This window comes from Phocoena phocoena, chromosome 11 (assembly GCF_963924675.1).
Source record: "Phocoena phocoena chromosome 11, mPhoPho1.1, whole genome shotgun sequence".
Lineage (NCBI taxonomy): Eukaryota > Metazoa > Chordata > Mammalia > Artiodactyla > Phocoenidae > Phocoena > Phocoena phocoena.
The window spans coordinates 100,618,274-100,634,287 of record NC_089229.1 but is presented as its reverse complement, the minus strand read 5'-3'; the positions used below and the strand labels follow the sequence as shown (position 1 = coordinate 100,634,287).

General features: G+C 42.2%; 2 pseudogenes; both read left to right on the top strand.

Moving 5' to 3' along the window:
• Positions 1 to 5,909: 5,909 nt before the first annotated feature.
• LOC136131483 (protein SDA1 homolog) lies at positions 5,910 to 6,667 on the top strand (annotated as a pseudogene).
• Positions 6,668 to 6,877: 210 nt separating this feature from the next.
• On the top strand, positions 6,878 to 7,717 carry LOC136131480 (protein SDA1 homolog pseudogene; annotated as a pseudogene).
• Positions 7,718 to 16,014: the final 8,297 nt, after the last annotated feature.

Genomic DNA, 16,014 nt, shown 5'->3' with positions numbered 1-16,014 from the left:
GAAGCCCACGCACCTAGAGCCCCTGCTCCACAACAACAGAAGCCACCTCAAGGAGAAGCCCGGCACCACAACGAAGAGTAGCTCCCGCTCGCCGCAACTAGAGAAAGCCCGTGCACAACAACAAAGACCCAATGTAGCCAAAAATTAATTAATTAAAGAAAGAAGGATTTGATACAACTCTTATAGCCATGTTACAATGGTTGTTTCCATTTCCCAAGATCTATAAGTAACCCTGAGTTTCTAAAACAAAGAACAGTACACAAAAATGCAAACATACATGACAGGAACAACAGTCCTGAACATTATAGTCAGAGAAATCCTGACAAGCCCATGCTATATAAATTGTCATATCTACACTAAACCAAAATACGTAAATTATGCAAAGACTTCCTTTCATAAACCATCTGCACTATAATACCATATAACCACACTCTTGTTCCAACTATTTCACAAATAATATCTGTCCAGGTAAAATATATGATCTGTACAGTCAATGTTTCAGGCAAAATCAAAAACCCTACTTTGGTAAAGACCTGTCTCCGTAAGTAAATAACAATCATTCAGGGCCCTATCTCATCCTGCATAACACCCTCCACAGCATAAGTTTCTTTTTTGTTTTTTGCTTCTACAATGCTGCAGATAGAGAAACCAAGAAGTGATTAGTCATCTTTCTCAATATCACAATCAGAAATCTACAAATAAAACTTGTGTCTACAACCTTTCCCAATATCACTAAATTCCACTAAACCACAAGGTCTTCTTTCAACTACAAATGTAAAAGAAAAGGAATGGAAAAAAAAAAAAAACCTAGAATATATAACTATCTGCAGACCTCAAAGCAACTCTTCTCAGACTAAAAACCCTTTTTAAGTGGAAACAAAAATAGTTTTCATTCTTTTTTTTTTTTTGCGGTACGCGGGCCTCTCACTGCTGTGGCCTCTCCCGTTACGGAGCACAGGCTCCAGACGCGCAGGCTCAGCGGCCATGGTTCACGGGCCTAGCCGCTCAGCGGCATGTGGGATCCTCCCAGACCGGGGCACGAACCCGTGTCCCCTGCATCGGCAGGCGGACTCTCAACCACTGCGCCACCAGAGAAGCCCCTTCATTCTTAAATTAAGTGATTTGTAGCGATTTCTATCAGACATTTCAGAAAGATTCAAATTTATATGTATAATTCTAAAATCAAAACTGAAAGTCTCGGACTTCCCTGGTGGCACAGTGGTTGAGAATCTGCCTGCCGATGCAGGTGACAGGAGTTCGAGCCCTGGTCCGGGAAGACCCCACAAGCCAAGCCGTGGAGCAACTAAGCCCGTGCGCAACAACTACTGAAGCCCATGCACCTAGAGCCTGTGCTCCGCAACAAGAGAAGCCACTGCAATGAGAAGCCCATGCGCAGCAACGAAGACCCAATGCAGCCAAAAATAAATAAATAAATAAAATCTTCTTTAAAAAAAAATTTTTTTAAAGACCCAACACAGCCAAATAGACAACTGTATTTTTAAAAAAAGTTTACCCTCAAACTGTCTGAAACCTAGCTTCTACTTAAAAAGTGGTTGAGGGCTTTCCTGGTGGCACAGTGGTTAAGAATCCACCTCCTTCGAAAAAAAAAAAAAAAAATCCCCCTGCCAAAGCAGGGGACACAGGTTCGAGCCCTGGTCCGGGAAGATCCCACATGCCACAGAGCAACTAAGCCCGTGTGTCACAACTACTGAGCCTGCACGCCACAACTACTGAAGCCTACGCCACCTAGACCCTGTGCTCCACAAGAGAAGCCACCGCAATGAGAAGCCCGCGTCCCGCAAGGAAGAACAGCCCCTGCTTGCCGCAACTAGAGAAAGCCACGCACAGCAACAGAGAACCAAAGCAGCCAAAAGTAAATAAATTTATTTTTAAAATAAATAAATAAAATAAAATAAAAAGTGGTTGAGAGAAATGACATTTGGATGAGATCTACAAAATGTGCTGTATTTATCTACTCCTCTAGGTTCTGTTTCTGGATCAAGTAATCCACCAATCAATTACTTTGGCCCAGAAGTCACAAACTTGAACATTTGAGCAACCTGATGAAAGACAAAAAGGCTGTTATTGTGTTGACCCAGAAACTGCTCAAAAGATTTACAATTCAAATTTAAAAACACAGTGTTAAACAGTGCTGTGGTAACTGGCTATGCATATAAAAAAATTAGATCCCTGACTCACATCATATACAAAAAAAATTTTTTTTCAGGCAAGATCAAGAGCTAAATATAAAATACCAAATTTCTAAAACTTTTAGAAGGAAATGCAGAGACCTAAATGACCTTGGAGTATGGAATAGATTTCTTAAATAAGGCACCAAGGACACAAACCAATAAGAAAAATGATGATAGATTTGACAATCCTTTCTATTCAACAAACCATATAAAAAGTTAACAGATAAGCCACACAGACTAGAAAATACCTACAATTCATTTCACAGACATAACCAGGATATGCAATAAACTCCTAAAAGCAATTTTAAAAGGACAACCCAACTGGGGGGGAGAGACAGGGACAGACAGCTGAGAAACAGAAATCAGAAGAGTCACTCAACATTTCAACATGCTCAGTCTCATAATTAATCAAGAAATATTTTAAGATAATATCATTTCACACTCATCTGATTTGTAAACATGTAATAAATCTGACAATGTCATGGATCTACAAGGATTTAGATAGAGCAATTCTCATATTCTCATGCTAAAAAAACACAAAGTGACTCAATTCTGAAAAGCAATTTGGCAATATCTGATAGAACTTTAAATTCCCATAATCTCCATAATCTCAAACCCAGTAATTCCACTTCTGGGTAATTTACACCAGAGAACTTCATTTCAAACTGAGTAGCCATACACAGACGCACACACACACACACAATTTCACAAAACACTTAATCCTTACTGCAAAACAACCTGATATTTCTCTGAACTATTTTAATTCCTAAAGTGATTTCATAACCGATTAATGGTTCCCAACATGCAGTTTGAAAAACTTGCCGAAGATCTTAAAGGGATCTTTAAGGATCTTTGCACAAGGATTTCTAACCAGGGATGTTCAATGTAGCATTGTTTTTAAAACAGGAAAAATGGAAACAACCTAAATACCTATCAACACGAAAATAAATTTAAACTGGTTGTATTCGTATAATAATACAACTATACAGCAGATAAAAGTAATGACTATAACTAGGATGAACCACATGAAACTACCATTTTTGTAGGTCAAAAATGGTAAAAATATCAGCAATTTCATGAGTCTAAAAAAACTTGTTTCATGAAAAACAAGTTACAGAGTAGGTAGGATATTGCTTATATAAAGTTTGAAAATACCCAAAACATAATATTGATTTATGAATATACTCCTATGTAGTAATTATATAAAAACAGGTATTAGAAACACCAAATTCAAGATATCATTACTTCTGGGAAGAAAGTGAAATGTAACCCAAGAAGGTGCTTCAACTGCATGTGAAAGGCTTTTCTTTAAAAAAAAAAAACAAACAGGTAAGTGTGGGAAAACGTTGAGATCTGATATAACTGTATGGTAGATGTGTGAAGGTTAATTATCTTGGTCTCTGTATTCTCCCGTATGTTTGAAATACGTTAAGAAAAAAAATAGTATATGTATTAGCCAACTAAAGCACACATCTGCAGCCTAAATTCAAACCAACTGCTCCACATACAATTTCTTTCATTGGCTTGAAACGTTAACGCAACATCATCACCTTTTTTTAACAAGGGCCTCTAGCCAAAAATAAATAAATAAATAAAATAAAGCTTTATGTAACACCCAATTTAAATAGTTCCTTAAAATCCATCAAGTGAAGATTTATCCCTGGAAAATTAGTTTTGTTCCTCCTTCCAGTTCAGTGCTATATATTTTACCATATTTCCATTTTCATCTCAGCTGCCAAGAAAATTCAAATCCAAATTTTATTCTTAGTCATTGAATTATGCTGCCACTTGGGAAAAGAATATATGCCTTCTCCTTTTCCTCATTTTTCTTTTATATATATATAATTATTATGTTTCTGGCTCTTTTAAGTTACAGAAACTCTGCAGTGAAATAAAATGTAAATAAATTCCAAGAAAATAAAAATAAACTTTCTGTTCCACCACGCTAAGTTTTCACCATCATTGCTTCTTCCTGGACCAAAGGAATGGGTATGCAAATACAACTATGCACACATGTTCACGACACTAAAATTTCAGGACATACAGGATTAAAGTCAATATGCTACCAGTGAAAAATAATTAGCTAATATACTAACAAAAAAATGTATACAAAAGAAAACGTGAAGTTGGTCAAAATTTAATAAGCTAATTATTTCTTTCTCTTCAAGGCCATTTTGCTTTGTATGCTTTGTTTTCCTGTGCATGGACATTGTGGAAAATTCCTAAGTCCGATAAGAATATGTAACATTACAAGTCATATATAAAGCAAGTTCTGTGGGTTTTTTTGTGTGCATGTGGTCTCCTTTTTAAAAACTTGAAGTGTCCTTTCCCACAGGTATTTTCCCCATGCCTAAAGATATTCTGGCAGTTTTCTGAATTTGGCTTCCCTTCTCCTTCTGTCTGGAGCCTCACAATGTCTATTGAAGCCAAGCATACCATTTAGGCAGCACACATCCCCTCTAACACATGGTATACCCCAATACAGAAAATTCAAAACCATGGGTTACACGAAACAAATCCCCTAATTAATCCATTCCTTAACTTCCAAAACTGAATACCAAATGTTCTTATTAAATAGGTTTGGTTAATTCTTTCCTTACAAACAGGGCCTAGGATGTCAATCACTCTTATTTATCTCATTTTAGAAATAAAGGATAATACAGGGGGGCTTCTCTGGCAGTCCAGTGGCTAACACTTTGCCTCCCAATGCAGGGGATGCGGGTTCGATCCCTGGTCAGCAAGCTAAGATTCCCACATGCCTCGCAGCCAAAAAAACCAAAACATAAAACAGAAGCAATATTGTAACAAACTCAATAAGGACTTTAAAAACGGTCCACATCAAAAAAATCTTTTTTTTAAAAAAAGAGATAACATAGAGAATATACACCAAGATGACAATTCACAAAGACTCTGAAAAGATTATTTTTAACAAAGTTAAAGCACTTCACTCAGCAGTAAGCCCAAAACAACACAATCCAATTTAGGTTTTGAAAAGAATATAACATTTACTCACCACCAGGATTACAACAGATATGAATAAAGTTATACGCTCCTCATCTTCAAGAAATGTATAGTCTACTGGGCAGTCGTCCAGATTCTTTTAACAGGGATGGCAAAATCACGCTGCTTTCCAGGACTAGATAGGGAATCTAAATAGGTGAGCAGCTCTATCTAAGGGGGTAAGTATTAGAAAGAACAACTGCAGAATGTAGATTTTGCCTAAAGTAATTCTATATCAACTTCAAAAGAATGCTATCAAAACAAAACACATCTCCCAGTGAGACAGAATACATCATTGCAAGACATGTTTAACTGCCAATCAGATACAGACTGAAAAAAAAAGTTGGAAATGGCATGGAGAAGCTAGACCTCGGCCACATTTCTGGTCAAGAGTTAACATTGCTGTGACTTTTCTGGATGGCAGTCTGGCAATACACATCAAAAAATAAAACATGCATTTCCTTCAACCCAGTAACTAGACTCTTAGAGAGCTACTCTAAAGAGCCATCAGCACGCAACAATTGTACATACAATGCATACGCATAATATACAATAAATGTAAACAATCTAAACATCCAGCAATAGGAACACTATTAAATTATGGTGTACACATTCAACAAAATACTAAGAAACGATTTAAAGAACAGAGTAGACACAGATGGATTGACCTGGAAAGCCATGAGTGTTGGTTTTTAACGCACACGACTATGAGCCAAGATGGCGCCACGTGCCAAGCTCCCAAGTGCTACTTCTGGTCACATCTGGAAGCAAGATTCCAAGCCACAGCCCGAGAAGGGTTGGCTGGTGTCAGTGGTGTAGCTCTTCTGAGAACTGCTCAAGGAGAGCCAGTCTGCAGCCAACTTGTCCAGCAGAAATAAACACTAGCTGCCCAGCAACCTGCAAGCAGGTACAGGAATAATAAAGTAGACCCTCTGGCCTACACTGAGGAGATTCCACAGCAGAATATTCACTACAAACCCAACGTGGGAGATTTTCAAGTTGCAACCAAATAAACCCAGCAAAGAACTGGCAAAGCTGGTGATGTTTATGGCACAGATGTTCTGCCACCCAGAACATCTAGATAACTTTCCTCAAGAACGGAAAGATCTGCCCTCCTACAGCTACACTGTCTTGAACGTAGGCCTTCCAATAACATTTTGCAATACTCTGATCTTCCTGAATACCTCATCTATCCATCAAGGTTGCCAGAGATCTTCTTTGAACCTCGACGCTGCCATGTAAGCTTCTACGACTCTGTACACTCATTTTGTGACTGATGAGAATAAAAGTGCAAAAACAAGAATAAGGTGAATACAGTATTGCAGAATTACACATGCACATGTTAAGGGACAGCAACACAACCGCACTCAAGATATCTTTGGAAGTGATCCCTAAACTACAGAAGCAGCATCTGAAATGACGCCAAGACCGTCAATGTTATCACAACCGTATGCTTCTGTCTCTTCTTTTTGTAATCTTTTGGCTGTGCCGTGCAGCACGTGGGATCTTATTCCCCAACCAGGGATCGAACCCTCTCACTCTGCATCGGAACCGCGAAGTCTTAACCACTGGGCCGCCAGGGAAGTCCCACAACTGTGTGGTTCTCTAAGGTCGCTGCCTTGACATTCTAACAAGGGCAAGATGAACAAGAGGAAGAGGACGACGACCCAGAATGCTAATGCAGCATGCCTTGGGGGAGAGGCTCTAAACACAAGGAAAGAAGGTTACCAACGTACTTCAGAAACAAAAGAAGAAAAAAGTTCAAAGTGTTTAACTTTTCAGCTATGCGTTAGATTCATGAGCCCCAAGAATGTGCACGAAAACCACTAAAGCAGCTGAAGAGTTTCAAGGAGACCCGTGAAGTGAAGTCAGTGCCCCTGGGCCTTACCTCCAGGTTGGCAGGGATTCACACGCTTTTTCTATCTCTTTGCGCACAGGTTTCTGCAGCAGCACCAAGGAGAAGTAACGAGATCCTTCGGTCTGCTGTATACACTTCTCAGCGCCTGGCAGTCCCAGAGCACATTCCGGTGTTGCTCATGACCATGCCACCCATTCTGTTATGACAAGAACTCTGGGGAAGTCATGACAGTAGGAAACAAAGCTCTGAAAGAGATAACAGCTCAATGACTAAAAAACTTCCTCAAAACCTTGCCCAGAATAATAAAACACAAAGAAAGAATGTGATGATGTCTCCCAGGACTCTGATTCAGTTCTTCCAAAAACTGAACCCTCAGATATTGCAGAAGGAATTCCAGGGTAAGACTACAGAGGCCTCAATAAAATCAAGGGTACAAGAACATGGAGAATTAGATGCTAAAGATTACATTCCGGGAACAGAAGTTCTGGAAGTTGAGCGAGAGAATGCTGAGAACGATCAAGATGGGTGGGGAAATACCAGTCTCAGGGAGGAGGAAGCTGATGCTAAGTGGGTTGATGTGCACCACTCTTCCGATGAAAAACAGCAAGAAGTCTCCGAGAAGCTGAACGGCTTCAGAGAGAAGCCAGAATGTCCCATCAAAAAATAAGCTTTTCTGGGCTTCTCTGGTGGCGCAGTGGTTGAGAGTCCGCCTGCCGATGCAGGGGACACGGGTTCGTGCCCCGGTCCGGGAAGATCCCACATGCCACAGAGAGGCTGGGCCCGTGAGCCATGGCCGCAGAGCCTGCGAGTCCGGAGGCTGTGCTTCGCAACGGGAGAGGCCACAACAGTGAGAGGCCCGCGTACCGCAGAAGAAAAAAATAACAATAATAATACGTTTTTCTTCAGAGAAAAGCAGCTGGTGCTACAAGATTAACTTTTGAAAAAGAGAAAACGAAGTAACTTCCAGGCAAGTTTTCCACTCCAAGGAAAAGGCTAAACTTGTGTCATTAATCTGAACGTTAGTGAATACAGACTGTTTATTTGCATTCAAAAGTCCAGAAGCACTATATTTTGAAAATCACCCAGAAAAGCACACTGCTGAGCAATGGTTGGTTAGATCCCATTTTAAAAACTCTGCAACAGGAAAAATGAGCCCTAATATGTAGATTTTAATGAACAATGTAGCAATATTGGTTTATCAACTGTAACAAATACAGCATGTTAATGCAAGGTGTTATCAACAAGGGAAAATGGAGGGTAGATAATATGAGAACTTTCTTTACTATCCACACAAAGTTATGTAAATCTAAAACTGCTCTAATAAAGTCTATTCACTTTTTAAAAACCTACATGTGTAGACAGATTTGCAAATAAACATTTGCATATGCAGACAAAGAGAGCGGGAAAGCTCTATATCAAACTTATTAACAGTGGTTTTCTACAGAGAGTGAAGAGCACAAGGAAGAATTTTCACATTACATATTTCTGGACTGTCTAAAAACCTTCTACACTGAGCAATACTCTAAGAGGCTCTGCAGCACATGGAGAGCCTGGGTCCTGAAACCAGACTGCATGGATTCAAACCCCAGCTCCACCATTAACTAGCTGACAAACTTGGGTCGTTAATCTCTCTGTGCCTCAGTTTCCTCATCTGGAACTAGAGATAATAGTTTTTGTACCCACACAAAGCTGCCGCAGGTATTAAGTGACTTGCTCCATGTTAAGCATAGGAAGACTACCTAGTCCATAATAAGTGCTCAATAAGCAGTGTCCTCCACCGCCACCAAGCATCAACTGTGCCTCATTTTTTAAATCTTGACTGGTAAGACAAATCAGGAAAACCTGGCTCATCAAGCCCTTTCTAGTGAGATCTACAATCCAGAGAATACAATGTATTCAACAGCCAAATAAAAATCATCTGAGGTTTTAACAGATTACAAATAAACACTTAGCAATATAAGCCCATTTATATGAAAACAATCACTAAGAGATTCCATACGGATAATCACAAAAACAAACCCCTCTAAGTGCTGTGATTCTGGATAATATTTACTTTCTCCTTTATACTTTACTGAGTCATTTTAATTTTCCACATTGACTATGCATCATTTTTAATGAAATAAAGTAGGAGTCGGCAAACTTTTTCTATTGAAGGCCACATAGTAAATATTTTACCCTTTACAGGCCATAAGGGTCTCTGTCCCAACTATTCAACTCCACTGTTGAACCACAAAAGCAACCAGACAATACCTAAATGAACGCATACGGCTATGTCCCATTGACAATTTAATTTACAAAAACAGGAAGCTGGCAGGACACTGCCCACAAGCAGTCAAGTTTGCCAACTCCTGAAATAAAGAAGGAAACAACATTGTTTTCATTTTGGAAAACAAAATATAATTTACAACAAAGAAAGTGCATGAGCTAAACTTGCACTATTGATGGGAAAAAAAACCCCTATTCGTTTATTAATATATGGGAATATGTACGGACAGAAAAACACAAACTCTCTCATTTAGGCTCTGGAAATCCTCCTCTCATCCTTAGTGCCCCAGTAAGAGAAAACTTGCTACGGAGCCTAAAGTCTAGATAGGAACATAAACTAGTGGGTAGGCAATCACAAACAGAAACTAAAAGAAGTATGTCTTTCATATTTAAGTCAACTTGAAATTTCTTCAAATTTCATAATAATTCACCAAGTAGCGGCCACCACAGGCGTGGAAGTCCCAACTACTGAGGAAAGGATTTTAGTCTTGGATAATCACAGTCAGCACCGACAAATTTGTGAAAGGAGATGAAAACATCTACGGACATCTAACAGCATTAGAAGTGAAATTTCTATGAAATAAACGTTAGAAATGAAAAACTCAGGAATGAAAAATCTATGAAATTCTAACGGAATTAGAGTCAGAGGGTGGTTAAGATGAGACACGCAAGTGGCCTTTGATAGGACACTTCAAACTTCAAAACTGACAAAGTTTCTGATCTCCGCCCCAAAAATAAAGCTTTGGGTTGAAGGAAACTATTCGTAACATTTCACTTGGAACATGGTTTGAAATATTATGACAGACTTCTTTGAGTTTTCAATGGTTTCTTTGGAGGAGGGAAGAAGGACTGTTTTGGGAAGAGCTATGAAGGCTGCGACGTCCAGAGTCTAAACCTAAAGACGTTAGAAGACCACTCTGCTAAAAAGACGCCAACACCCTGCAACGCAGCCAGCGTGCCCCATACAACCGCAGCGGGACCTCTCAAGCTTTCTGCTGGGCGAGCTCGCCAAGTTGTCAAACCCCAGAGGAGACAGTAAACAAGACCCAGAGCCAGCGGTGCCCAATGCGAGCTCTCGCACAGACGCCCAGACCCACCGAAGCCGGTGAGCAGCAGCCTCAAGGGGCGACACCGACACACGGCAGCCCGACGCCCGGGACACCAGGCCCAGAACGCGGTCCACCCGGCCGCCTGCGCGCGGGCAAGCACCGGTGAGGGGTCTCCCCGCCGCAGGGGCCGGACGGGGGCCCAAGCGGAGCCCACCCAGGAATGCGGCCAGCGGAGACGCGGAGGGGCGCTGGGGCCGGGGGGACTCGGCGCGGAGGGCGGACCCGGGGCCGAAGGAAGCCGGGGCCGAGGGACCCGGGGCTGGGGGCGCCGGTACCTAAGGGAGCTGGGGCCGAAAGGAGCCGGGGCTGAGAGGACCCGGGATGGAAGGAAGCCGGGGACCCGGAGCTGAAGGGACTCGGGACTGAGGGGACCCAGGGCTGGGAGTACCGGAAGGGAGCCGGGGCTGAGAGGCCCGGGGCAGAGGAAACCCGGCCCTGAGGGGCGCCGGCCCGGGGGTCGGGCGGACAGAGCAGGGGATGGAGGAGCGCGCTCCCCGCCCGCCGCGCCGCCGGGACACCCGCCCTCAACCCTCGGCCCCGCCGGCCTGGCCCGTGCTCCCACTCGAGAAACTCACCAGAGCTCGCCGCCGCCGCCTCGCCACGCGTCTCGGGTTCCTCGGAACCGCGGCCGCCGGGACCCCAAACCAGCTGTGGGGCCGCCCGCTGCCGCCGCCGCGACCAAGCGTCCGGGAGGGTCCTCACACCGCCGCCGCCGTGACGCGAATCGCAAGAGGCGGCTCTGACCAATGAGAGCGCTCCTCGTGCGCAGCCGCGCTGGCCCAAGCAGGAAGCGCCCCGCCAGGCCGCTCCCGGGCCTGGAAAGGCTTGGGAGCCACGGGGGGCGGTCCGCAACACGATCCGGCGGCGCCGAGAGCCCGGAGACACGGAAGTCCTTTCGCTTCCCTGCCTCCGGAGGCGGGAGCGTATGCAGCGGAAGAGGCGGGGCCGCCCGGCTCGGGAAGCTTCCCGGTCTCTATGGATACAGCTCACACGCCTTGGGCGGAACCGAAACTGAGGGATTGCTAGGCGTAGTCTGTGGAGGCTTCGGACCTAAATCCGAAACATCTTGCCCAAAACAACGGCGTTTGCCTTTTATTACCTCCCGAAGACACTACCATTTGTGCCCCACGACTTCCAGAAAACGAATGTGAGCCCGCTCCTCTTAAAATATATGTAATTCAGAGCGATTTTTAAAATGTTTTAGCGTAATAGCAGGTCAGAAACTAATTCAGCAATAAATACCGTGTCTGTTTACCCAGAGCGAGTCGTTTTCTACTTGTGAGATTCAATTGAGCTCTAACTTCTTAGACCCCAAGATCAGGTTTCGCTACATACTTACTCTACAAGAAAAGGAAGTGTAGGAGTTGGCAGGTGTAGAAAATGTTTTCTTCACATTCAGTTCTAAGAGGGATTTATCACGCTCCAAGGAGGTTATATTGCCTTAACCGTCAAAAATCTTGTTATACTGATTAAAGGAAACCCATAAGCTTTCAAGGACATCCATGACCCAGGCCTGTCCCTCCCTGGAACCACACCAACCGAAAACGAAGGAGGCTGGAAAAAGCGTCACAGATCTATCAAAAGACCGAAGATCCGATACACAATATAAGGAAAAATGTTTAAAACAGAGGACCCTCCAGCCTGGAAATGTAAAATCTAAGAAGTGATTGAAGTTACTAAAATCAGAAAGAACATGAATAAAATGGTCTTAATACTAGTATTTTAGAACTAAGTCCACCCAGTTAAGCTTGAAAGATAAATCAAAGCAGACAAACTTACACTTCGACAGCACCTTAGAAACAACACCAGTGTATTTGCAGAGCGAATCTGACCCGTGTACCGACTCACACAGGGCACAGATGAGAACAGGGGCCTCAGGCTTAAAAAGAGATCTACTAAAGAGGACAGAGCTACATAAAAGACCATTAACTAAGAGAGTGTTCAAATACCTCAAACCTTTTCTGCATCCTTCTCTCAATGATTTTGCTTTGACAAAACAGAGGGCTTTCCTCTGGAACAGTCCTTCATGGGCTAAAACATGTGAGAAAGATCCTTATGATTTTCCCACCAAGATTTTTCCTCTCATCTTGACCCCAGTCCCAGATCACTACTACCAATTCCTGATGCTGCCAGTGATGAAACAAACCCCATCATTCCCTCAGAATGCTCACACCTTCTCAGCCAGTGAAGACACTGACACCATCCCTGACCTGAAGGACCATCCCCTGAGTCCCACATCCACAGATGGCTTCATCCATATCTCTCACCTGAAGGTCACCATTAAATGTCCCAAAGCAGATATTTCAGGTCCCTCTCCCCAACTGTGCTTCAATTCATAATCTCTATATATTGTCTTCTAACTAGCAGTCCAAAAACCAAGGGGAATTCAGTAAAATTCTGTATCCTCCAGCACCTCAGAAACAACTGTGTCAGCTGTGGATTTTTAGAATGTCTGTTCCCTCCATCCTAAAGGTGTCACACTTCTCCACAGGAGGGTGGAGTACTTCCTCTTCTGCAGCACCCAGGAAAGAGTCCCTTCCACTCCTACTCCCCCTACTAGTCACCAGTGACCCAACAGTGCCCTGGGGCACAGCTAGTCTGATGTGGTCATCTCTGCAATGATCAGATGTTGTTGACAGAGAAGTGCATCACTGAGTAAGTGACATTCATAATCCGGTTTCGGCCACCCCAGAATGAGGCGTCGGTGGTGCTACAGTATATGCTGCAGAAATGGTGATGATGGACTTGCTCTGGGGACAGCCTCAGCCTGCGTTGCGATCTGCAAGTCAACAGCCAGTGAGAACCGAAGAGGTAACCAGAGCGACCAGCAAATGAAGGTGCAGCTTTCAAATGCTAAAGGACAAAGAAAATGCTCCAGACCCCATTGTGAATTTGAGCTCGGAGTCCCAACTGGTTTGTTTTGTTTTGTTTTCCTTCTCCAATAAAGAAAAGAGAAATTATATTATTTTTCTAATCAGAACAATTGCTATTTTTAAGGAGAAAAAAGAGACAAATCATTCTACTAGTGACAATCAAAATTAGCAGTCTTCTTTGAAAGAACTGTGTCTACCGCTTTCCAGAAAAAAATTACAAAAGGAGATTAACAGCTTCATCATTACGAAATACCTAAAACCAATCTAAACTCTTCTCTTCTCCCGCAGTATCTATAAGCTGCTGAAATATAAACATTAGAACTGAGGGGAAAAAATCTGGACAAAGTGAAAGATGGACCATAAAAAAAGAGAAACTTAGAAGAAAGAGCAAGAAATGTCAAACCAGTCCTTGTGTTTGTCTCATACATATGTTGTAGGAGAGGAAAAATTTCTTTCTACCCTCTTAGGTTCTGCGGCTGGCCTAAGAAGTAAACTGAGATAAGACATTACTAACAAGAGAAAAGCTTATATATTTAATGTTTTTACATGCACACAGGAGTCTTCAGAAGGAAAATGAAGACCTGAGGAGAACATTAGAGCCAAAAGCTTACATACCTTTTTACATAAAGAATAAAAAATTTGGGGGATGTGGCGAGACAAAGTGGCCTGGACTAGGGACAGTAAACTGGGGGACAATGCCTAGGAAATATATGGGGAGAGGGGAACTCATGGAATATCAGGCTACTTTAGTAGGGTTCTTAGCACAGGTCCATTTTGGTTTAGGTCAACTCCCAGTCTAAGAATGTTCTACAGAATCGTCATGTTGCACACCTGAAACTTATACAATGTTAAATGTCAATTATATCTCAATAAAACTGGTAGAAAAAAATAAAGAATGCTTTCTTCCTGGTACAGGGAGGTACCTTTTTCATGGGAAATGTTATGACCTGGTTTTAGGTAGAAAGGCGGAGGTAGGACAGAGAACCCTTCCTGTATCTGCTATTTCCCAAGTACCCTCAGCTCAGAATAATCAGTATGCCAAAGTGGTGTATTTTGGGGTTGTGTGTTCTGTACCCCTTCAGTGTAAAACAAACTGTGAAATGCAGCCAACTAATTGGATGTTTTCTTTAACACAAGTTTTTTATTATTTATTTTATTTTATTTTATTTTTATTTTTGGCTGTGTTGTGTCTTCATTGCTGCGCGCAGGCTTTCTCTAGTTGCAGCGAGCGGGGGCTACTCTTCGTTGCGGTGCGCGGGCTTCTCATTGCGGTGGCTTCTCTTGTTGCGGAGCACGGGCTCTAGGCGCGCAGGCTTCCATAGTTGTGGCGCACAGACTCAGTAGTCGTGGCTTGCGGGCTCTCAACCACTGCGCCACCAGGGAAGCCCTGATCATATGATTTTTATCCTTTATTGTGTTAACGTGGTCTATCACATTGGTTAATTTGTGAATGCTGAACCATCCTTGCATCCTTGGAATAAATCCCACTTGATCATGGAACATGATCCTTTTAAATGTACAGCTGAATTTGATAGTATTTTGTTGAGGGTTTTTTGCAGCTATGTTCATTAGGGATATTGGCCTATAATTCTCTTTTCTTGGAGTGTCCCTGTCTTATTTGGTATCAGGTGATGCTGGCTTCTTAAGATGAGTTTGGAGGTGTTCCCTCTTCTATTTTTTGGAAGAGGTTAAGCATTGGTATTAATTCTTCTATAAATGTTTGGTGGAGTTAACCAGTGAAGCCATCTGGTTTGTTGGGAGGTTTTTGATTTACTGATTCAATCTCCTTACTAAAAATTGATCTGTTCAGATTTTTCTATTTCTTCATGATTCATTCTTGGTAGATTGTGTGTTTCTAGGAGTATATCCATTTCTTCTAGGTTGTCCAATAGATTGGTGTATAATTATTCACAGAAGTTTCATGATCCTCTTTTATTTGTAATTTAATTTGAGTCCACTCTCTTTTTTCTCTTGGAAAGTCTAGCTAAAAGTTTGTCTATTTTGTTTATCTTTTCAAAATATGGCTCTTAGTTTCTTTGATCTTTTCTATTGTCTTTTAATCTCTATTTCATTGATTTTTCACTCTGACCTTTGTGATTTCCTTCCTTCAACTAACTTTGGGCTTAGTTTGTTCTTCCTTTTCTAGTTCCTTTAGGTGTAAAGTTAGCTGATTCATGTGAATTCTTTCTTTTTTCTTAATGTAGGTGTTTACTGCTATAAACTTCCCTCTTAGAACTGCTTTTGCTGCATTGCATAAGTTTTGGTATGTTTTGTTTCCATTTTCATTTGTCTCCAGGTATTTTTTTTTTTTTTTTTTTTTTTTTTTTTTTTTTGCGGTACGCGGACCTCTCACTGTTGTGGCCTCTCCCGTTACGGAGCACAGGCTCTGGGACACGCAGGCTCAGCGACCATGGCTCACAGGCCTAGCTGCTCCGCGGCATGTGGGATCTTCCCGGACCAGGGCTCGAACACGTGTCCCCTGCACCGGCAGGCGGATTCTTAACCACTGCACCACCAGGGAAGCCCAATGTACCTAGTTTTAAAAAAAAAAAAAAGAAAAGAAAATAGAAAGTGAAATAAAAAAGCAAAGTTTGGGGTTTTTTTTTCAGGGCCTAGGTTTATTTTATTACATCAGGGGTCAACAAACTTTCTCTAAAGGGCCAAGGGATAAATAGGTCTTGTTGACTACAGAGTTTCAATCCTATTTAACTACTATT